This window comes from Lissotriton helveticus, chromosome 10, assembly GCF_964261635.1.
Source record: "Lissotriton helveticus chromosome 10, aLisHel1.1, whole genome shotgun sequence".
Lineage (NCBI taxonomy): Eukaryota > Metazoa > Chordata > Amphibia > Caudata > Salamandridae > Lissotriton > Lissotriton helveticus.
In genome coordinates, this window is record NC_136071.1 from 136,345,880 (window position 1) to 136,369,710 (window position 23,831).

At 46.9% G+C, this 23,831-nt stretch overlaps 1 protein-coding gene across 1 annotated transcript in view; it reads left to right on the forward strand.

The window, feature by feature from the left end:
• NSMCE1 (NSE1 component of SMC5/6 complex) overlaps positions 1-23,831 on the forward strand; it is a 176,119-nt gene that overhangs the window by 8,869 nt on the left and 143,419 nt on the right. The gene's annotated exons all lie outside the window — the stretch shown is intronic.

A 23,831-nucleotide genomic window follows, 5' to 3' on the forward strand; every position in this document is an offset into this window, starting at 1 on the left:
TGCAGACATCATGGTGCAACGGTGCCTGCGTTATGAGCAAGAATTTTACTGTGAAGGAAGGAATACCTGAATGCAGCTCACATGGAAAAAGGAAGCAACAAGGATAAATAAAGATATTTCTCCTTGTAATGCCTGGGCCTGGAAGGCGCATCATTTGGAAGCATTCCCAGGTGTACTGGCCGAAGTAACTGTGGGATTGTGTCAAAATCCATTGACAGATGTGTGGGAATGCCCTAGCTCCACCCATGGAACAACTTCCCAACGCAAGGTAGCTCAAGGCAGCTCAATGCTCTGCCTCTCATTACTCTGGAGTTATTAAACCACGCAAAACCACAATAAGTGGTCTTTGTGTAAGTTAAGTAAATCCCAATTAAATGGGTAAAATTATGGCAGCGTAAAAGGAAATGAGAATGGATGGATACAAGGGTGAAACTATAGTAAATCTAAATGTGAGAGGATGGATGCGTTGGTGAAGGGATGGTAGAGTAAATAGATATCTGAGATGGTGGCTAAAAGGATCGGTGTAAGGTTGGCAGAGTAAATTGAAATCAGAAAGGATGGATGGTTGGATTGATGGATGAAAGGATAGCAGATCGTATAACACAGACCTACCCGATGTACCAGCAGGTTACAGAGTTCATTGAAAAGTGTGTTTACCAAATGTGGATATTATGCTCTCATAATTGCGATATTAAGGAGTGGTGCACATCAGCAAGCAACGTAAATACCCTCTAAATAGCTCAATACCACAATATGATTGCATGTATCAAGTCAGGATAGAGGCTCACACGTGGAACCCTTAATTGCCTGAGCTCTGCGCTCTCATGTAAAAGACCCGCCCTAGTAACGTTTGAGTAACCAAGATGGTGTTTTCAAATACCCCGCCTGCTTGACATGCATTTTTGATACACTGCATTACCTGCAGGAAAATCTCACATTCGAAGAGCCAATCAACATACTTTGGACATGCTTAAAAAAAGTGTGTGTGTTGGGCCTCATCAATAATCTGAAACTTATTGAAACCGAAGAGCACCTGCTAGCGGAAACTTCTTGACACCCAAAAATAAAGTTACTGAGAGGTGTCTGCATCTATTATGGGCTGAAAAATTAATCACAAACTGGGCAAGCAATTTGAGTCTATAATGGTGCAACTATTATTTTTAGAAAGGTATTCCGGAACTAAATGTAATTTTAGATTATTACGTAATGTGCAGGTCTGTAGTACTAGATAAGAAGTGGGGAACATCCTTTTCAACGCGGACGTTACCCCGCAGTGCTTTTACGACGCGTCCTTTACAACGCAAGTCATAACCACGACTTGCGCTGGAGGGAGCTAAAGGATATTGAATAGTATATTTACTATTCCAACACCTTCCCTACTAACCACGGGGACTGGTGTTAGAATAGTAAATTATACTATTCACTATCCACGCCCAACAGCGCAAGTCGTTGTAACGACTTGCGTTGTAAAGGCACGCGTAGAAACGGTACGCGTTGTACCGTCATACATCCATAAGAAGTTACCAGACTATGACATATATTAGTTCTGCTAACTCTTACGGATCCATAAGATCAGATTGAACCATCTACTGCTTCCCCCATCATAAGCAGGAGCCAGGATCCAGAACACAAGAAATAAACCACCAGCATAATAAAGGGACCTGCAGAGCTAATGAGAGCTGGCAGCATAAAATATATTATAGAAATGGTCTCCTATCTTGCACACTTCCTCATCAATCACACGACTAAGCACCGATTCCCATAGCTCAATACCTGCACCTTGGTATTCATCATGAACTGCATGGAGATGCTTTTCACAGAGGCTTAAATAAAGACAACACTCTTCCAACCACACACCCACTAGGTGTGACCTGCTACATGCATGGATAAGTGCTTCAGCATCGCACGAATGTAAGACAGTACAACACATGCCATCACAATGCATGTCTTTGCAACACGGTTGTAATAACTCAACAACTCAAGTGCTGTTACAACCCAATACCATTACAATGCAAACTCTTACCACGCACATGCCTTTACAACAAAAGCATATGCGTGGTAAAAGATTTGTTTTAAAATATAACTGTTACAGTATATACGCTACATATATATATGTATATAGGTTTATATATCCCTGTAAATTGCTTATTTTTTTTTAGTAAAGTAAATATATATATATATATATATATATATATATATATATATATATATATATATACACCCACCCACATTTCCTTAAAACCCTACAACCCTTCAACTCATACCAACCCTAAAATTGCCCCCCTGGCACCCCAAAGCCCATACCTACCATGAAACCCTAAAATTAACCCAAAACCCATACCAACACTGAACCCCAAAATTACTCCTGGCACCCTAAAACCCATTACCACCCTGAACTCTGAATTTACCCCCCTGGCACCCCAAAACCCATACCCACCCTGAACCCTAAAATTAACCCAAAACCCATACCCACACTGAACCCCAAAATTACTCCTGGCACCCTAAAACCCATTACCACCCTGAACTCTGAATTTACCCCCCTGGCACCCCAAAACCCATTACCACCCTGAACCCTAAAATCACCCCCCTGGAGCCCCAAAACCCATACCCGCCCTGAACCTTAAATTACCCCTGGCACCCCAGAAACCATACCCATGTTGAACCATAAATCCCCCCCTTCCCCCCCAAAACCCATACCCACCCTGAACCTTATAATTACCCCAGGCACCCCAAAACCCATACCCATGCTGAACCATACATTCCCCTCTGGCACCCCATAACCCATACCCACCCTGAACCCTAAAATAGCCCGCTGACATCCCAAAACCCACACCTGCCCTAAACCCTAAAATTACCCCTGGCACTATAAAATACATACCCACGCTGAACCCTAAAATTAATCCCATAGCACCCCAAAACCCACACCCACTCTGAACCCTAAAATTACCCCTGGCACCTCAAAACCCATAACCACCCTGAACCCTAAAATTACCCCTGGCACCCCAAAACCCATACCCGCAGTGATCCCTAAAATTACACCCTTGCCCCCAAAACCCATACTCACCCTGAATCTTAAAATTACCCCTGGCACCCCAAAACCCATACCGATCCCTAAAATTAACCCCCCCTCCTGGCACCCCAAAACCCATATCCACCCCACACCCTAAAATTACCCCTTGGCGCCCCAAAACCCATTACCACCATGAACCCTAAAATCACCCCCCTGGAGCCCCAAAACCCATACCGGCCCTGAACCCTAAAATTACCCCTGGCACCCCAAAACCCATACCCACCCTGAACCCTAAAATTACCCCTGGCACCCCAAAACCCATACCCGCAGTGATCCCTAAAATAACACCCTTGCCCCCCAAAACCCATACTCACCCTGAATCTTAAAATTACCACTGGCACACCAAAACACATACCCACGCTGAACCCTAAAATTAACCCCCTCACACCCTAAAACCCATACCGCCCTGAACCCTAAAATTACCTCTGGCACCCCAAAACCCATACCCATCCGGATCCCTAAAATTATCCCCCCCCCGGCACCCCAAAACCCATACCAACCCCACACCCTAAAATTACCCCCGGCACCCCAAAACCATTACCACCCTGAACCCTAAAATCACCCCCCTGGAGCCCCAAAACCCATACCCGCCCTGAACCTTAAATTACCCCTGGCACCCCAGAAACCATACCCATGCTGAACCATAAATTCCCCCCTTCCCCCCAAAACCCATACCCACCCTGAACCTTATAATTACCCCAGGCACCCCAAAACCCATACCCATGCTGAACCATACATTCCCCTCTGGCACCCCATAACCCATACCCACCCTGAACCCTAAAATAGCCCCCTGACATCCCAAAACCCACACCTGCCCTAAACCCTAAAATTACCCCTGGCACTATAAAATACATACCCACGCTGAACCCTAAAATTAATCCCATGGCACCCCAAAACCCATACCCATGCTGAACCATAAATTCCCCCCAGCATCCCATAACCCATACCCACCCTGAACCATAAATTCCCCCCCCCCCCGCACCCCATAACCCATACTCACCCTGAACCCCAAAATTGCCCCCTGACATCCCAAAACCCACACCTGCCCTAAACCCTAAAATTACCCCTGGTACTATAAAACACATACCCACGCTGATCCCTAAAAGTAATCCCATGGCACCCCAAAACCCACAGCTACCCTGAACCTTAAAATTACCCCTGGCACCCCATAACCCATACCCACCCTGAACCATAAATTCCGCCCTGGCACCCCATAACCCTTACCCACCCTGAACCCTAAAACTGCCCCCTGACACCCCAAAACCCACACCTGCCCTGAACCCTAAAATTACCCCTGGCACACCAAAACACATACCCACGCTGAACCCTAAAATGTCCCCTGACACCCCAAAACCCTTACCACCCTGAACCCTAAAATTGCCCCCTGGAATCCCAAAACACATACCCGCTCAGAACCCTAAAATTACCCCCTGGCACCCCAATCCGTAACCCACCCTGAACCATAAAATGACTCACTGGCACCCTAAAACCCACACCCACCCTGAACTCTAAAATTACCCACAAGCACCCCAAAAAAAATGAACACTACAAACTTACACTACATTTGCATATTTGGAGGGGACTGTCCTCTTTGACGTTTCTATGTATGTAAGTCAAGAACAACATTCACAGTAACCTAGATATGCAGACAGTAGGTAATGCTGTGCTGAAAAATGCATTAAAGTTACTGGAACTTACATAAATAAAAAACTGCTGCTTGCTCTTCTGATGCTATACTGTGGAGTCTGGCTGATCAGCAGCACTGCGTCCTGGCATCCAGCCCCTCGAAGGCCTCAGAGTAGATAGGTCTCCTGGATTCTCCTTGCCTGGGTCCCCTCTGCTTCTTCGCTGCTGCCCTTGGATGCGAAAATAGAAAGATCCATGGCCCTGTTCACCATTTATCTGGTGAGCAGCGTCGAGGATGTGTATTCCATCCAAGTGCACAGACTGCAGGGTGAAAGGGATGGCAGTGCAGGTGATGCTTTTCCTTTGTAAATTAATTTCTGCTGGCGTCATAGCCCAGGGCTTGCTGTCTGTGCACTTGTATGGAGTACACATCTATACAAGTGCACAGACAGCACACCCTGGGCTATGACGCCAGCAGGAATTCCTTTATAAAGGAAAAGTGTCACCTGCACTGGCCAGCCCTTTCCCCCTGCTGTGCACATATTCACACCCCATCTTCACACACCATCAAGTGCTTAGGTGAAATCCCTGCCTTCAGGCAAGGATTTCACCTCGCAGCGCCACTCTAAAGGAAAACAAGAGGTGGGGGCAGGGGGTTAACTCACTGACACTGTTCAGAGGCTGGCTGTCTTGCTCGGGCTGCTGGGCCTCTCAGAGAGCTTTAAAAAAATCATTCTCGGATCGGATGCGCAGCCTTCTTGCATCATTTCAGTGCGTGTAATCTTAGCCCGGGCAGAGGAGGCGACGGGGGGGGCTGAAGCCCGGTGAGCCCAATGGGTGTTGCGCGCCTGGCACTATCTGTCCCATTGAAGCTATAAAAGCGGCAGTGGCTTTAAAGCGTCAGTACCTGTTTCATCTGGAGTATCGCTGATACTGCTCAACTGAAAGACACCTTTTGAAGCACTTCGCAAAATGTGCATTAACATCAAAACACATCGCCCAAACATAAACACCACAGCAATTAACTATATTTTATTGCCTTGTACTGTATTTAAACACAGAGGGGCAACATATCCGCACCTGTGGGAGCAAGGTCAGTAAGGGGTGGGGATACAGTTAAAAACAACTGTAAACGTAAGGTTAAGCACAAGCCCCTGTAGCGGATACTTTAGCCCATTTAGTTACCAAACTATCTGTCTGTGTGTCTGTATCTGTGTATCTCTGTGTGTCTCAGTCTGTGTGTGCGTGTCTGTCTCTGTGTGTGCGTCTCTTTATGTATACGCCTCTGTCTCTGTGTGTGCATTTCTGTGTCTGTGTGCATGTCTCTGTCTTGTGTGCATATCTGTCTGCGTGTGTTTTTTGCGGTGTGCACGGTTCTGTATCTGTCTGTGTGTGCATCTCTATGTGCGTGTTTCTGTCTTTCGGTGCACATCTGTCTCGATGTGCGTGTCTATCTGCGTGTATTTTTCTGCGTGTGCGTCTCCATATGTGCATTTGTCTCTGTAAGTACGTCTCTTCTCTGTGTGTGCATCTTTGTTTCTATGTGTGTCTGTCTGTGTGTGCGTCTCTATACGTGTGTCAGTCTCTGTGTGCGTGACTGTCTGTGCGTCTCTGTGTGTATGCTTCTATGTGCATGTCTGTCTCTGTGTGCGTTTGTGTGTGTTTGTCTCTGTGTGTATCGTGCATGTGTCTCTGTGTATATGTCTACTGTTAGCCTCACTGGCAATGTAAACATGTCATGGGAACATACTTACTCCACAGATACATACAAACCTGCCATTCCCTAACACACGCAGTACGCAAACCAGCAAACATATCCAGCTAAATATAAACAATGGCAAATTCTCTAACTCTAACTAATGCAAGACCTGTTGCATTGCAAATGCATGTTTTAATTTAGATTTTAATATGACAGGCTGATGAGTAAAATCCTGCAATTTGATCATGTCAAGATGTAATTCAGTGCAGGCGGTTTGCAGGCCTTTAATCCACAAGTTATTGTTTTTCATATAGATTACTTTCAGGGTTGACTTCATTGAAACCAAATTCCAGTCGCACCAGGGCATTTCGTGTATGCGCAGCAATCTGGAAGATTTGCTTAAAGACTCGGCAGTTGATGTGCTGCAAGATATTAACAAAGGCCGTAGGAAATGCTAGCTGGCCATATGTAATTGAGGGAAGCAGCTTGGCCCTTATAACCCTTCTGATTGATTTTGTTGTCATGCTACTTAGTTTGGAATTCAGCTTGCACAAGGCGAATGTCACTGCCTTAGCCTTTGTTTCGACTGAAGCGAGGTGAGCTGTTGACTTCCCATTGCTCATCAGCCACACCCCCAGGTAGTTGTATTTGGTCACTGTTGTTATCTTCAAGTTGCCCAACCTCCAATGTTGTCTGAGTTTGTTGGCATACTTTCCAAATATAACTACCTTTGTCTTTCCTGCATTTGCTCTTAGGTCATTCTTGTTGTAAAAGTTTAGTGCATCCAATAATCTTTGCATGCCTACTTTTGTGTGATCTAATAGCACCATATGATCTGCATACGGCATTAAAAATAATCTATTTGAGCCAATTTTCGGGGGTAAAAAGCAAAGGTGCCAATACACAGCCTTGTTTTAAACCACAGTCTGATGGAATCTATTTGGGGGCTGAATTCATCAAAGTTTTCACCCGTACCCAGATTCCAGTGTAAAGGCTAATTATTGCCTTCAAAAGAGTCTCTTGTATCCCCCAACTTTGTAATTTCTGCCACAGCAGACTCCGATTGACTCCATCTAAGGCCGCAGAATAGTCCACGAAACATGCAAAGAGTGGGGGCGACTTTTTCTGCGTAGTCTGTTCTATCATATAAGCAAGGGCTAGAATATTATCCATTGAAGATGCTCCTGGCCTGAAGCCATTTTGGCAACTTGGTAAAATTTCATTTTCATTGGCCCAGGTCTGCAGGTCTTGAAGAGGAGATATCCTTTCGCCTCAATGTCTAAAAGGGCAATCGACCTGTGGTTCGAGGGGTCCATTATATTGCCCTTTTTATGGATAGGTTGCAATAAAGAGCCTTTCCAAGTCTCTGGAATCGTTGAATTTGCCGACATTGCTGGTAGAGCGGCGTACGTATGGTTCCAGAGAAATCGCAATCTTCTTTAAATAGTTATCATGGTAGTCCGTTAGGGCCTGGTGCCCCATCCTTTCTAATGTTTTTTAAGATTGTTGTCACGCGATTCCCTACGACCAAGGCTTCTGATGTTACCTCCATGTTTAATTTTATTTGAAAAGTTTTATATAGCGCTGGCTAGACCTGGAGGTATCAGAGCGCTTTACATGAGTATCAGACCATTGTTGCAGGTTACATCGTTACAAAGGTTACACAGTTCTTAGTGCATAACTACATAGTTACATGTTAGGTTGAGACAAGCAATAAGGACAATATGCGTAAGGGAAAGAGCAGGCAAGGGGTGAGATTCAGGGGAGAGGGGGTAGGAGCAGGGGAAGTAATGGTTTCTCTGCCGCCAGCAGTCCAGGCTTGTCTTCTATGGATGCTAGTGAGGTTTCAGCAGAGCAGTATTGGTAAGGAGCCCATGATTGTGTGATGTTGGATTTTGAGCGCAACAATATGTTGTTAAATAGGTTATCTATGTATCACTGGCAACCACATTACACCGGTCTTGGCCATGCCCAGAAATTTGTTAATATATACACCCAGAATTCAGCCTGTTTATTTGGGATTAGCAGGGAAAAAAAATGCAGCCACTCCGATTCTTGTTTTTTTTTTTTTTTGCAGTCCCACATGTTCTTCCTGTGAATTTTCTTTGCTAGGGGTTGGTTTTGATATGTTTCATATTTTCCCTCTCGTTTATGGATACGTGTGGCTATTCTGAGTGACGTCTTATTTTGCTACACTTTTTCGCATTGTGATTGAAATTGGCGTCAAGACCTTTCTACAGAGACTGGAGTGTTTGCCTTTTAGAAGTTGGTATACCTCGTCGCCAATTTAATCCAATTCTCATGAATATTACCTGCCATAAATTCTTCGGCAGTTCCGGGCCAATTGCTTTTCCACCTTCTTATGGCTGCTGTATCTATTTTGGTCCACTTTAGTCTCCTTGGCAAAGCATACATTTCTTCCCAGCTGGTGTGGCACACAGAGGGGATTATCTGGAGACGGACCATATATATGGTGATAGTTATGGCCAGTGGGAGATGGTCACTGGTCTGGATAGAAAGCTTTTTGAATCTGTCACTTGCCCATACAGGCGACTGCACATAAAAATATAATCAATCATTGATTTACTTAACCCCTGTGTGTCTTTGTTAGAGGCTGGTTTAAGGCGGTGGCACTTTTGTGTTGATTTTAGTCTGTATGTATTTAGGAATGTTTTCATCATCATTCCAGCCTTATCCGTAGGCAGTACTTCATCTGATTTCATTCCAAGATTTTGCATGTTGAAATCCCCAGCCATTACAATCCCACAATTTGGTTGACTGCTCAGTAATTCCTCAAGGGTGTCCACTAGTGCCCTCATATCGCTGTGTCTTAGAGCTTCTTTACTATTAAAGTAAATATTCAGAAGAACTATCTTTATTGGGCATCCGTTAAATTTTAATCCTTGCAATAGGGCTGCCTGAGCCATGTCTGTGTTTAATAGAGGTTTTATTTTTCTTTGCCAGCTGCTGAAATTCCATGAAGCCTGGTATAGCCACTGGGGCAAACAACCAAGTTTCTTGCAGACATAACCGGTCCCCAGACTGCAAGAATTCAAATGCTTCCTTATTATGTAATGTGTTTTTTTGCCCGTAAAAATTCCATGAGATTACTTTCAACAAGTTGCCTGATTTGTTGCTCAGGCAGGCGTTTCCTTGTGTGCTAGGAGCACGTACGCCTTGTTTGGATGGACTTGGGCAAAAAATTTATTTTCATGTTGGGAAATACTGTTGTGCGTGTAACGTAATTTGTCCCTTTTAAGATGGATTTTCGTGGGCACTGAGTTGAATTTGGTTGAAATCCTCTTTTTAGTATAAATGGATATTTCTCCTCTTCTGGGATGTGAACATTAATCCCCCAGTTTACGAACCAATCTCTTTCTTTCATAATTGTTTGTACAATAGAGCCGTTGATTCATTTTAGTATCGTTGCCTCTCTTGTTGTATTGATATCCAACATTTTAAATTGTACTTGAATGAGGTCTTCGGTGGCGCTAGAGGAGAGGTCTGAAATATGGTGGAAGATTTGTAAGATGTTGGACCTATTTAATGTGTCCAAACTTCCCCGTGATGTATAGTCAGGTGTAAAGATTATGATGTTATTCTCCTCCTCCTTTTGCCCTTGAGCTGTTTGGCTGGCCACAAGAGAATGTACTGCCGAATGTCGTGTATTTGTTGAAGTTGCTCCCTGGTTGTTGTTAACATCTTGGGACCTCTGAAACTCACTATTGTTCAGTGATATGGGTACTATCATTTCTCTATCCAATGCCGTCTGCCAAACTTTCCTATGGCTTTCTTGATGCAGTTCCTTAAGCAGACTGCCTGTACTGTTCAATTGTGGAATCACTTCTGGTCTATACTGTGGCTTCTCTTCCATCTTGTTAGCCGGTCTATTCATAATTGCTTCGGATATAGTTGTTTTTAGTATGGATTGATGTTTCACCCAGCTTTCCCTTCGGAAAATTAGAAAACATTTCTGTGATTCCAGATTCTTTTGTAAGGGAGCCTTTATAGCGGGTATTTTTTTGCATCGACCGCCGGCAAGTTCTCTGACGCCCAGCTGTAAATCCATTCCCTTTCTTTGTTGTTTTAATTTTTTGGCCTGTTTTTTCAGACGTTTCTTTGCCCTTCTTGAAAGAGTTTTGCACAGTCCTATGGTATGCTCTAGATTAGTGCCCCACCGGATTACACTGCACATTCTCCTCGTTTAAGGATTCTTCATGAGATAATGTAGTTCGTCGGGATGCTGTTGGCAACTGTAGAGTTAGTGGAGATATGTCTGAGCACAAAATCGGTTTACTGACTTGTGTGTTCGTCGATGTTAGACCTGGCACCATTGGCGTGGGTCTCCCTTCCATTTTTCGCTGTTGTCTCCTCTGTTTTTACTGGTATTAGATGCTCTGGGCCACTGTCATTCCGTGCCACAGTGCAAATGCTCCCTGTGTAAATATGACTGTGAATTGGTATATCCCTGATTGGCTTATTTGGTTTACCTGTTAGTCCCTAGTAGTGTGGCCTGTGTGTGCCCAGGGCTGGTAACCCAAATGCTGCTGGCGGGCTTTCAGCGCTGGTTTGCGCCACCCACAGAAGTAGCTTGTAAAGTGTACCTCAGACCTACCACTGCAGTGTCTGCATGCAGTTCAGAACTGCCATCTTGGCTGTGAAGTGCCCACACTTCCCAGCCCCTGACCCTTCCCTTAGCATCATGCCAGTTACCCCTATGGTAGGTGCATTGTGTGTGTAAGGTAGGACATGGCTTGATATGTGTAGCATGTCCTGGTAGTGAATCACCCTCCATTTTGTTTTCACTGCTACAAGGCTACCTGTTCTCCATAGGCTAGAATGGGCAGACTGGCTATTATATCTTATAGTCCTATCTGGCTCAGGGAACATGGTAGAAATTAATTCAAGTTTAGTATGCCTGAGCTCAGAATAATAAATTACATCTTTTAGTGAAGTTGTTTTTAATATTCTGTGTTTGAAGATACCACTTTTAAGAAGTAGGTATTTTCTTGCCTAAGCCTCCAGTGTGCTCTGCTGTTGTGTATTGGCTGTCCGGTTTTAGAGGGGCAAGGCAGGCTGAGTCAGACCTGGGTTGAATAGAGGAATCTGCATTGAGTTTTGGGGAGGGGTAGCTCCTTGTCCTGAATAAGGCTGTGCCTGGCAAGGTGAATGCTTGCTCCACCTCCTACTGTGTGTCTGATGGCAGAACCCCTCTTTCTGTAAGGAAGGATGCAGCCTGGTAAACAAAGTGCTCCAGGCCTGAGCAGAACTGGTTCTGGCTGGGGTAAGTGACTAGAGACTTCTGAGAACAAAGACTTTTGGGTTATAAATATCTGTGCCCAAACCCCTGATTTTTGTATTGCTCCTGGATGTAAAGAGGACCCTCTGTCCGTGTTACTTAAGGAATCTACAGGAGAGGACTGTCCTTGTGATTGTGTGCTGTTTCTTGGATAGGCCTGCAGTAATTCCCCTTGGAAGAAGAGGGAAAAGGACTTTTGAGAGACTTTTATTTTTGCTAAGCAATCACCCAAGGGCTAGAAGAGAGCTAGGCTCCTGCTATCTGACTCGCCCACCAGCCTCCTGATTCCTCCCAGCGATAATTTCTATCTGCAGGTGAGGCCCCTGTGAGTTCCAGGGCCTCTAGTTCTACTACAGAGAAGAGAGAGCTGAAATTCGCCGTTTGCGAGCCGCCGCAGCTCAAGAGCGTAAGAAAAATCCACGCACTGCTGCCGCAGAGCGCTTGCAAACTAAAGATCATCGCATTGCACGCTTGCGGGCTTTTAGAAGGCTCGCTGACCCCGGATCATCGCATCGAGATCAGCGGGGACGCCGTGCTTCCGCCATTTTCCTCGCATCACACCCGGATCGTCGCTCCCTCGCGGGGCGCCATTTTCTTTCGTCACAACAAACTCGCACACGCAACAGGATCAGCGCATCATCCTCCCTCGCGGCAAGGATTCAATGCATCGCTGGCCTAGCGTGAAGAAACCTGTCGCTTTGTCCCGCACGCACCCGCAGCCCGGCGCATCATCCTCCCTTGCAGCAAGGATTCAACACATCGCCGGACTAGCGTGGGGAAAATCATCGCTACAGTTCCTTTGCAACATTTTGTTGGTTTTGCTATGAAATCCAGGTACTTTGTAAGTAAAAGGGTCGCAGAGACCACTGCTTTGAACTGAGCCCCTATTTGAACACTTTGAACTCTTTTTCCAGCTTTTCAAGAGTACCCCCTTTTTCAGTATTGTGGCTTTTTACCGTTATTGGTCTTGTGTTAAGTCTATATATAAAGATACTTATTTTTTATAATTACTTGTGTGGTGTCCCTTTGTAGTGTCCTTCACTGTGTTACTGTGTATGATCATAAATGCTTTACACACTGCCTCTGAGATAAGCCTAACTGCTTGTGCTATGTTACCACAGGGTTGAGCAGGGGTTATCAAAGGGTGTAGCCCCCTTACTCTGACATAGGAAGAAGGGTCCCTACTTGGACTGTGGCCAGCCACTGCCAACTAGAGACACCATTTCTAACATTGGTGGCAGCGGTAGGATCTGGACTTGCATTTGTGATCGCATACAGTAATTATAGTGTACACTACTAGTGAGTGCAGACCATAACTCAACCACATACATTTTTGAGATTTTTGATTCTATTTTTGATTGATATCGCTAGTTATTTCTACAATGGCCAAGCCCAAATCCAATGCCTTGGAGGATCTCTCCTGGGAAGAAGACAGAATAGATACCTACAATGCCAAGCACCTAAAGTTCTTTTTCAAAAAGTTCACAGTCCCTATCACAAGCCTCACTAAGAGGAAGGAGTTTTATAAAGCACCGAAGGCCTGGCTAGAAGCCAGGGATGCCCCTACGAATGTGGAAGAGCCTGGGGAGGAGGGAGAGAATACAGGAGAGCAGCAGGTGGAAGTAGTAGATTTGGTAGGTGGTATAGCGCTTTCCAGCCCGGGCACTAGTGTGTCCTCAAGGGGCCTGTCTCCAGAAGAGATGGAGGACAGGATGAGAGATAGGCGGCATAACATGGAGATGGCTAGGCTCAAGATGGAGGGTCAGTGGGACCTAGAGAACAAGAAGTTAGAGTTTGAGATAATGCAGATCAAATTTGAACATGAGAGAGTATTGAGGGATTTGGAGATTAAGGCCAAGAGTGTAGAAATCTATCCCTTAAGGTGGCAGCATACCTGTAGTGCATACTGAGAGTAGAGCGTATATACCCAAAGACGTTAAGGATTTCCACAAAAGTGAAGATATTGGACAGTGGTTTGCAGCATACGAATTAGCCATGGTGTCCCACCGGGTCCCTGAGAAGGATTGGGGAGCTGGGTTGTGGGGGCGCTTTGTTAGTGAGGGGAGGGATACCTTGTTGGATCTGCCCCAGGAAAGTAGAATGGTTTATGCCCACATGAAGGAAGCTTTGATGACCCGCTATGGTTTAACCCCTGAGATGTATAGGCAGAGGTTTAGGACCTGCAAGAAGTTAGAGGGTACCACGTGGGTTGAATATGTGTCTTTTTTTTTTTTGCAGACAATGGAGCGCTGGGTAAAAGGTCGCAAAGTAGAAACTTATGAGCAACTGTATGATTTGATTGTGTGGGAGCATTTATCTAGTAACTGTTTTCCTGAGCTCCGCCAGCACCTGATTGATTGCAAGCTAACTAACCCTAGGAAGCTTGCTGAGGAGGCGGACCGCTGGGTGAGCACCCAGGTTCGCAAGGGTCCGATGGGAGACTTCGCCAAAGGTGGGCAGGGTCCCCAGCGGAGAAGTGGGGGGGACAGGGGTAAACCAAGGGAGTTTCCAAGAGGGCCCCAAAGTAATTCCCAAGGGAACCAAGCAGTGGTATCCCAGCCTCCCCAAGAGCAGAGGTCCGTGCTCCCGACAGATAGGCCTGTTCAGAGGGGGCCCCTTGCTTGTTTTAAGTGTGGCCAAGCGGGCCATCGGTATTTTGATCCCCAGTGTCCCATGAGGGACCACCCTACGCCAACCCGTGCACCACCCCGCCAGCTTGCTAGTGTAGCCCTGGGAGAGGAAGAGATGGGTGCACCAGAAGGGTGGGACCCCGTAGAATTGACCCTTGTTTCATTAGGAGAGTTTGAGATGGTCCCTAAACCTGCACTGCCTGAAAACACTAAGAAGTACAGGCAGTGGGTGTCCATCAATGGCCTTAGAGTGGAGGCTCTAAGGGACACAGGAACCAGTGTAACTGCTGTCGGCTCCCGGTTGGTGTCCAAAGAGCAGGTTGTCCCTCATGCCTTCTACCCTGTAGTGTCAGCAGACAACTCAGAGAGCCAATGTGAGGTGGCTCAGGTTCCCTTTGAGTGGGGGGGGGGTTCTCAGGAACTCTTCAGGTAGCTGTGAGGCCCGCCATTCTTGTAGACTGTCTGCTGGGCAAGCCCTGGAGCCTACCGGGGAACAGAGTGCCAACCTGGGGGACCTACCTGAGCTGACTCATTGGCAGCAGGAATGAGGGCCCACCAGGGAGGAGTTTTGTGAGCAGCAAAGAGTGTGCCCTTCTCTTGAGGGTATGCAGCAACAGGCTGCAGCCCAGGCAGCAGGTGACCAGTCTGGTTCACATCTGATTTATTGGGAGAACGGTCTCCTGTATAGCGAGCCTAAGGCTGCTTAGCTGGGGTCAGCCCATGTGCTGGTGGTGCCCGCATGCTTCAGAGCCTTCCTACTTGGGTTGGCTCATGACATTCCATTGGCAGGACAACTGGGGCAGACTAAGACATTTAAAAGGCTGGTCACCCACTTGTATTGGCCCCAGATACGCAAGAGTTCAGACACTCATTGCAGGACATGTGAGACTTGCCAGGCAAGTGGGAAGAGTGGGGGGAAGATCAAGGCTCCACTCCAGCCCTTTCCAGTTGTTTAGTATCCCATTCGAGCGAGTGGGCATTGACATTGTGGGGCCTCTGGATCCCAGGACAGCCATGGGAAACGGGTTTATCCTGGTCCTGGTGGACCATGCCACCCGGTACCCTGAAGCCATCCCACTCAGGACAGTGACAACCCCGGTGGTGGGACGTGCACTGATGGGGATTTTCTCCCGCGTGGGGTTCCCCAGAGAGGTGGTGTCTGACAGGGGGACCAACTTCATCTCCCAGTACATGGAGGGAGTGTGGGGTAACTATACGTTCACCACTCCTTACCACCCCCAAGGAAATGGTCTGGTTGAAAGGTTCAACCGGACCTTGAAGGGCATGATTATGGGCCTAGAGCAGCCCCTGAGCCGTAAGTGGGCCGTCCTCTTGCCATGCTTGTTGTTTGCCTACCGTGAGGTGCCACAGAAGTCCTTAGGGTTCAGTCCCTTTGAACTGCTCTATGGCCATCCGGTAAGAGGACCTCTGAGTCTGGTCAAGGAAAGCTGGGAGCAATCTCCCAGGAAACCTCCCCAAGACGTATTCAACTACATCTTGACCTTCAGGAAACAGACTTGGCGTTTCAGAAAATTGCTGAGGCAAATCTGGAAGCCAGCCAGGAGGAAATGAAACGCTGGCACGACCAGAACACCACTCTGGTTGAGTTTCAACCTGGCCAGAAGGTTTGGGTACTGGCCCCAGTGGAGCCTGGTGCGTTCCAAGATAAGTGGATCGGTCCCTTTGAGGTGGTGGTGCGCTAAAGTCCAGTTACCTACTTGGTGGACTTTCAGTCTCACAGGAACCCCTTGCGGGTCCTGCATGTGAACCGCCTGAAGCCCCATTTTGCGAGGTCTGAAGTGGGCATGCTTCTTGCCACAGATGCTGAAATGGAGGAGGAGAGTGAGCCTCTTCCTGACCTCCTGTGTGCAAGAGAGAAGGATGGGCCAGTGGAGGGTGTGGTCCTCTCCACCACACTGACCCCTGAGCAGCAGAGAGATTATCACCAGCTGTTGGGGCAATTTTCTGACTTTTCCCTGGTGCCTGGTGTCACTGAGTGGTGCGTCCATGATGTGGACTTCAGAGGCAGTCCTCCTGTCAAGCACAAGGCTTACTGAGTGACTGACCGGGTCAGGGCCTACATTAAGGAGGAGGTCTCCAAAATGTTTGCCCTAGGGGTGATTGAGTCCTCTAGCAGCCCATGGTCCAGCCACGTGGTCTTGGTACCAAAAGCTGCTGCGCCTGGTGCCACCCCTGAATTCAGATTCTGTGTGGACTACCAAGGTCTCAATTCGGTCAAGAAGACTGACGCGCACCCCATCCCCAGAGCTGGTGAGCTCATAGACCGGTTGGGGGCTGCCCGGTACCTCAGCACGTTTGATGGAACGTCTGGGTACTGGCAGATCACCTTTACTTATGGGGCCAAGGGGAGGTCCGCATTCTCCACACCAGATGGGCACTACCAGTTCTGTGTGATGCCCTTTGGAATGAAGAATGCCCCTGCCACCTTTCAGAGGTTGGTCAACCAGGTGTTGGCTGGGCTGGAGGATTTCAGTGCTGCCTACCTGGATGACATTGCAGTGTTTAGTTCCTCCTGGGAGGACCACTTGCGCCACCTCTGGGAAGTGTTGATGGCGCTGCACAGGCCTCACAATCAAGGCCAGTAAGTGCCAGATTGGGCAGGGTTCTGTGGTGTATTTGGGACACCAGGTGGCACCCCTACAGCCTAAGATTGATACCATCCTGGCATGGGAGCCCTCCAGGACCCAGACCCAGGTGAGAGCCTTCCTAGGTCTCACGGATTATTACAGGAGGTTTGTGAAGGGGTATGGCAACATTGTTGCCCCCTTGACTGAGCTGACTTCCAAGAAGCAGCCGAAGATTGTGATTTGGACCGACACCTGTCAGAAAGCTTTTGATGCCCTCAAGACGGCCATATGTACAGCACCCGTCCTACAGGCACCCAATTTTGCTAAGGAATTTCTTTGTAGACAGACGCTTCAGAGCATGGAGTGGTGGCTGCTCTGTCACAGACTAATGAGGAGGGACGAGACCAACCTGTAGCCTTCATCAGTAGGAGGTTACTTCCCCGGGAACAGATGGAGTGCAATTGAGCGTGAGGCATTTGCTGTGGTCTGGGCACTGAAGAAGCTGAGACCATACCTGTTTGGGGCTCACTTCCGGGTTCAGACAGACCACTGGCCCCTCAGATGGCTGATGCAGATGTGGGGTGAGAATCCCAAGTTGTTGAGGTGGTCCATTTCCCTACAGGGTATGGATTTCACGGTGGAACACCGCCCTGGCACAGAACACGCCAATGCTGATGGTCTGTCCAGACTTTTCCGCCTTAGTGGAGAGAACCCCCAAGGAGATGGGTAGTTCTCCCCACATTTCAGCTGGGGGGACTCGTGTTAGACCTGGCACCATTGGTGTGGGTCTCCCTTCCATTTTTCGCTGTTGTCTCCTCTGTTTTTGCTGATATTAGATGATCTGGGCGCTGGACCACTGCCATTCAGTGCTACAGCGCAAATGCTCCCTGTGTAAATATGACTGTGAATTAGTATATCCCTCATTGACTTATTTGGTTTACCTGTTAGTGCCTAGTAGTGTGGCCTGTGTGTGCCCAGGGCTGGTAACCCAAATGCTGCTTGTGGGCCTGCAGCGCTGGTTTGCGCCACCCACAGAAGTAGCTTGTAAAGTGTACCTCAGACCTGCCACTGCAGTGTCTGCATGCAGTCCAGAACTGCCGTCTTGGCCGTGAAGTGCCCACACTTCCCAGCCCCTGACCCTTCCCTTAGCATTATGTCAGTCACCCCTATGGTAGGTGCATTGTGTGTGTGTAAGGTAGGACATGGCTTGATATGTGTAGCATGTCCTGGTAGTGAATTACCCTCCATTTTGTTTTCATTGCTGCCAGGCTACCTGTTCTCCATAGGCTAGAATGGCCAGACTGGCTATTACATCTTATAGTCCTATCTGACTCAGGAACATGGTAGAAATTCGAGTTTAGTATGCCTGAGCTCAGAATAATAAAATACATCTTTTAGTGAAGTTGGTTTTAATATTCTGTGTTTGAAAATACCACTTTTAGGAAGTAGGTATTTTCTTGCCTAAGCCTCCAGTGTGCTCTGCTGTTACGTGTATTGGCTGTCTGAGTTTAGAGGGGCGAGGCAGGCTGAGTCAGACCTGGGTTGAATAGAGGAATCTACATTGAGCACTGGGGAGGGGTAGCTCCTTGTCCTGAATAAGGCTGTGCCTGGCAAGGTGAATGCTGGCTCCACCTCCTACTGTGCGTCTGATGGCAGACCCCCTCTTTCTGAAAGGAAGGATGCAGCCTGGTAAACAAAGTGCTCCAGGCCTGAGCAGAACTGGTTCTGGCTGGGTTCAGTGACTAGAGACGTCTGAAAACAAAGACTTTTGGGGTATAAATATCTGTGCCCAAACCCCCGATTTTTGTATTGCTCCTGGATGTCAAGAGGTACCTCTGTCCGTGTTACTGAAGGAATCTTCAGGAAAGGACTGTGCTTGTGTGCTGTTTCTTGGATTGGACTGCAGTAATTACCCTTGGACTTGGAAGAAGAGGGAATAGGACTTTTGAGAGACTTTTATTTTTGCTAAGCAATCACCCAAGGGCTAGAAGAGTGCTAGCCTCCTGCTGAAATCACAGGCACATCTGACTCCCCCACCAGCCTCCTGATTCCTCCCAGCGAGGATTTCTATCTGCAGGTGAGGCCCCTGTGAGTTCCTGGGCCTCTAGTTTTTCGACAGAGAAGAGAGAGCTGAAAAGCGCCGTTTACGAGCCGCCGCAGCTGAAGAGCGTAAGAAAAATCCACGCACTGCTGCCGCCGAGCGCTCGCAAACCAAAGATCATTGCATTGCATCGCACGCTTGCGGGCCCCAAAGTGCTCGCTAACCCCAGAGATCATCGCATGTTTGCGGGCTTTTCGAAGGCTCGCTGACCCCGGATCATCGCATCGAGACCATCCCAGCGCGGACGCCGTGCGTCCGCCATTTTCCTCGCATCGCACCCAGATCGTCTCTTCCTCGCGGGGCCCCATTATCTTTCATCACACACGCAACCGGATCAGCGCATCATCCTCTCTCGCGGCAAGGATTCAATGCATCGCTGGCCTAGCGTGAAGAAACCTGTAGCTTTGTCCCGCACGCACCCGCACCTAGCGCATCATCCTCCCTTGCCGCAAGGATTCAACACATCGCCAGCCTAACGTGAGGAAAGTCATCGCTACAGTTCCTTTGCGACATTTGGTTTGTTTTGCTACGAAATCCAGGTACTTTGTAAGTAAAAGGGTCGCAGAGACTACTGCTTTGAACTGAGCCCCTATTTGAACACTTTGAACTCTTTTTCCAGCTTTTCAAGAGTACCCCCTTTTTCAGTATTGTGGCTTTTTACTGTTATTGGTCTTGTGTTAAGTCTATATTTAAAGATACTTATTTTGTATAACTACTTGTGTGGTGTCCCTTTGTAGTGTCCTTCACTGTGTTACTGTTTATGATCATAAATGCTTTACATACTGCCTCTGAGATAAGCCTAACTGCTCGTGCTACGTTACCACAGGGTTGAGCAGGTGTAGCCCCCTTACTCTGACTTGGGAAGAAGGGTCCCTACTTGGACTGTGGCCAGCCACTGCCAACTAGAGACCCCCATTTCTAACAGTCAACATCAAATTAGTTTCTACTGTGCAGGTTTTCCCCTCTGGATATTTTACACTACTCAATACTGTTACAGTTCCACTCATTAGGGGGAATTATTGCACCTGCAGGACTGTTCATGCCATTTTTGGAGTGCCTTCAGCTGTTCTTTGGTGGCTCTGAACTATGGTTTCCTGTTGCCTTTACTTTAGTTCTATAATGATGGACGTTAGAACTTCGGGTAAAGTGCTAACCTTCTCCACAATTGGAAGCAATGAGCACCTAGCAGTTGGCTGCAACCTCAGTAACTCCAACTTTTCATCTATGATGTTAATTTTAGCTTCAATGTTAATCATGGCTATTGCAAGTGCCTGTATAGTGTCCATTTGGGTTTCCAATTTTTGTGTTTGCCATGTAAGCGCATTGATGGTCGTTGCTAGTGTAGGATTTATGGAAGATAGCAGGGAGTTTTGGTTGTAACATCCATTGTGTAGTGTGCACTTTGTTTCGGCGGTGGAGTCGAGCAAATTCTGGTCTCCTGAGAGGCTATTCTCTCTCTGTTCCTCCTGCAACAAGAGTAAATTTCGATCAAGAACAAAGATGTTAATTACTGATGAGCTCTGTAACTGGGCCGGGGACAGAGACAAATCACGCTGGTTGTCCTCTCCCTCTGCCTGTAAATTTGTTGTGACCTCTGCACGCATTTGTTGTCTGTCTCTTCTATTTCATTGCTCCAATGTTGATGATATTTCCAGGACTTCCAATTTTCCCTGGCTTAATTCCTCTTGCCTCCCTCTCTGCACTTCCATGTGTTCTAATACCGATGAGATGTCCAAAATGTCCTAGTGTACTTGCCCTTGCCCTGGTATTTCTTTCTCTTTTTCCCGAAGCAAAAGAAGATTTGAAGCTTTGTGCATTTTCTCCTGAGTTCCCGGGCACTCGGACGTGTTGCTATTTCAAAAACGTCTGAATCTCCCTGCTCTAGCCCATCTTTCTCCATTTCAACACTGTTCCCATAGGGTGGCCGTGTCCCACTGTCCTGACTTCCTGTTTCATGGCTCGGGGGCCAACTCTGACTCGGGCCATTGTTGGTATGTGGTGTTGAGTGTACTAATGCACTACTGTAGTGCACACTTTTCCTAATGGTTTATGTCCAGACGTTGTTGGTGTAAAATATTTGCAAATTGTCTTGTTGGTTGAATTTAAGTTTGAAGTTGGTGGTTGCACCATGGGGGTAGATTCCAACCGTGCGTGCCCCCTTGTTGATGGCTTTGATCTAGTACCTGTGCCATTTCCTGCACTGGTTGATTTGCCCATTTTGGTGTATGTTTTTAGTTTTTATTAATCACCATCTTCGCCAAGGGGGGGATAGATTGTGACTAGATTTATAATCCCTGTTCACCACTCTTTCCCAGACCCCTCCTCTGGGCTCCTCCTCTGGGTTATAGGTGATTTGTATACTTCTGGAGCATGAGTAATATGCACAAAGTTATCTTCCTCCCTGCCGCTGCTCAAATACGTATTTGGGCTAAAGTACAGAGAAGCAAGCTGACTGGGGACAATGACTCCCAGCTGACGCTGTATCGCCGATAGTGCTTGCTTAAGTTCCGCAGGTCCTGATCCACGACGATTCAATCCTGACACCGGCCGCGTGTTTAGCAGTGGGCACAGGGTGGCGTGGAGCAAAGAGCACACGCACACTGGAGCAAGAGGTGCACAAGAGCAGGAGCAGGGCAACCTAGTTGGGGCGCCTCCGCGGATGCACCCGGGCACTACACTCTGTGGCCTCCAGTAGCCTCCAGTAGGGAGACCACGCTCCTACTCCCGCTTGTGGCACCCGACTCCTGACACTCGTCGAGCCCTGCTCCTGTGTGGGGGAACCCCCGCTGCAGACCACAAACCGCAGCCTACACCCCCTGGCACGATACAGTGTTTTTCTTCAGCGGAGCGGGAACGGCGGCCTTCTCAGTCGGCCAATTCTATTTCAACACAGGTTGAATTGTTCACCTGTTTTGGTTTTTTTTAACATTTATTTTATTTTTCCAAATTTTCCATATGAGAAAAACATATCTTCTGTGAGTTTGTTTAAAACAACTCTAGCTGCCTGTTGATGGAACTAAAGCCCACACTTCTTCCAAAGACTTCTATAATCCAGTGGGCGTGTGGACCTCCTCCAGCAAAAAGCAAGCCTCTACGGCGTTTATCACCCTTGCACTGGACTTTTGTCTCCTGAAGGTTGATACGGTTGAAGTCTCACTCTGTAAGGTGTTCATAAAAGTTCTATTTCTTTGCTTGCTACGTATTCCCTTGAGTGTAATCTGGAGACATCCAAGCTTCTCCTAGCTTACTTATCTATACTCCTGGACGTACTCTCCCAGGGAAACATTAATAACCAATAAAAGGGTGAAGATATCATAGCCATTAATTAATCACAGCTACTTTCGTAATATTGTTCAAGATAACATAATTATTTCAACATTTGATTTTTTTTTTTTTGCTACAGGTCTATGTAAAGTAGATACCAACATAAAATGTTACATCTAAAAATAATTTTTGTAACTAATATCAGGTTTGTCAATATTTGTCCTCGCTAACATTCAATTGTTGTACAATCTAATTACATTTCTGTGAGTCATAATGTACGTTTTTCAACCAATTTATAGTGTCCCAGGGAGTAAATATTGAAGTGCACGTAGACCTGATTTTAGCTTATTGTGGTGCGGCCATAATTTTTTTAATAGACCATCAAAAAACTGAATTTCTGTCCCAAAAAGTAAATGTCACCCAAAATAAAGTCCATCATTATTTTGTTTCTTTTATGGTGAGTCAGCCTCTTAGCAAATGTCAATTTCTTTCGACCTGTAGAAAACGTTTGACACCCCTTCAGGACGATCCCAAGGACCTTTTATTTTACACGAGACTAAAGGGATACTTTGGGGGTACCCAAATTAGTCTGGGGAGCCCTGATTATGTATCGTCAGGGAAAGAGTTGTGTATAGGGCCTAGTCTGGCAACGGAAAGAAAAGGTTGCCTGTGCCGATGCGTTTTTGGTTGTGGAGAGAGCTGGGCTAAAAAATCCATTGTGTGTCTGGCAATTTGGAACAGTACCTAATTTATAGAGCTCGCGATCCTCATGTGATGGTTCAATGCGGAAAAGTAGATTGGTCAAACGTACCCCTTTGTGTGTTCATAAACCTACTTGGTTTTTGTTGCGCTTGCGTTCATAGTGGTAAATCTCCTTGCATGTTCTGCAGGCACTACCATCCTGATGTACTATGATCATTCACAAACCAGGGACGTGAAATTTGCTCACCAGCTTGCAAATAGGGATGTGATTGTCATTCAGCCTCAATAGCTCGCAATGCAAATTGTAGATTCGTAGGGAATCTCAAAACTGCCCGACTACAGAATATGAATTGGGCCGATCGCAATTTGTGACTGCAGATACTGGGATGGTGCCCTGCAAGAGACAGCAGACCTCTGTCCCTGCATTTGCTCTCTGAAATAGGGAAACTGCCATTAAACATTATCCGTTTGGGAAAATATCATAGAGACCTGAAAGTGGTCCCCATAACCCCTGCCTGCTCCCTCCTCCAGTACAGATGAAAACATTCACAAATGGGACACCTTCCCCTTTCGAATCAGTTACCACCCTAACCTGGGTGTCAGTAACTCAGCAATGGTTGTGGTCATAAACCATTGATACATCTCTCTGTATCAGAAACAGGAGGGGGGGCACCCCTTTTGCGCTCCTTTATGTTTGTGATTCAAAAAGGCTCACAAAAGCCTTGTACATTAGGGAAAAACATTTTGTGGTCTGAAACATTGTAATTCTGTGAATCAGTGTTTGCAACCCACAAAGACCCTATGAACGCTTCAGGCATTTTGCTCCATTCAGCCACCTCTAAATATTTTACT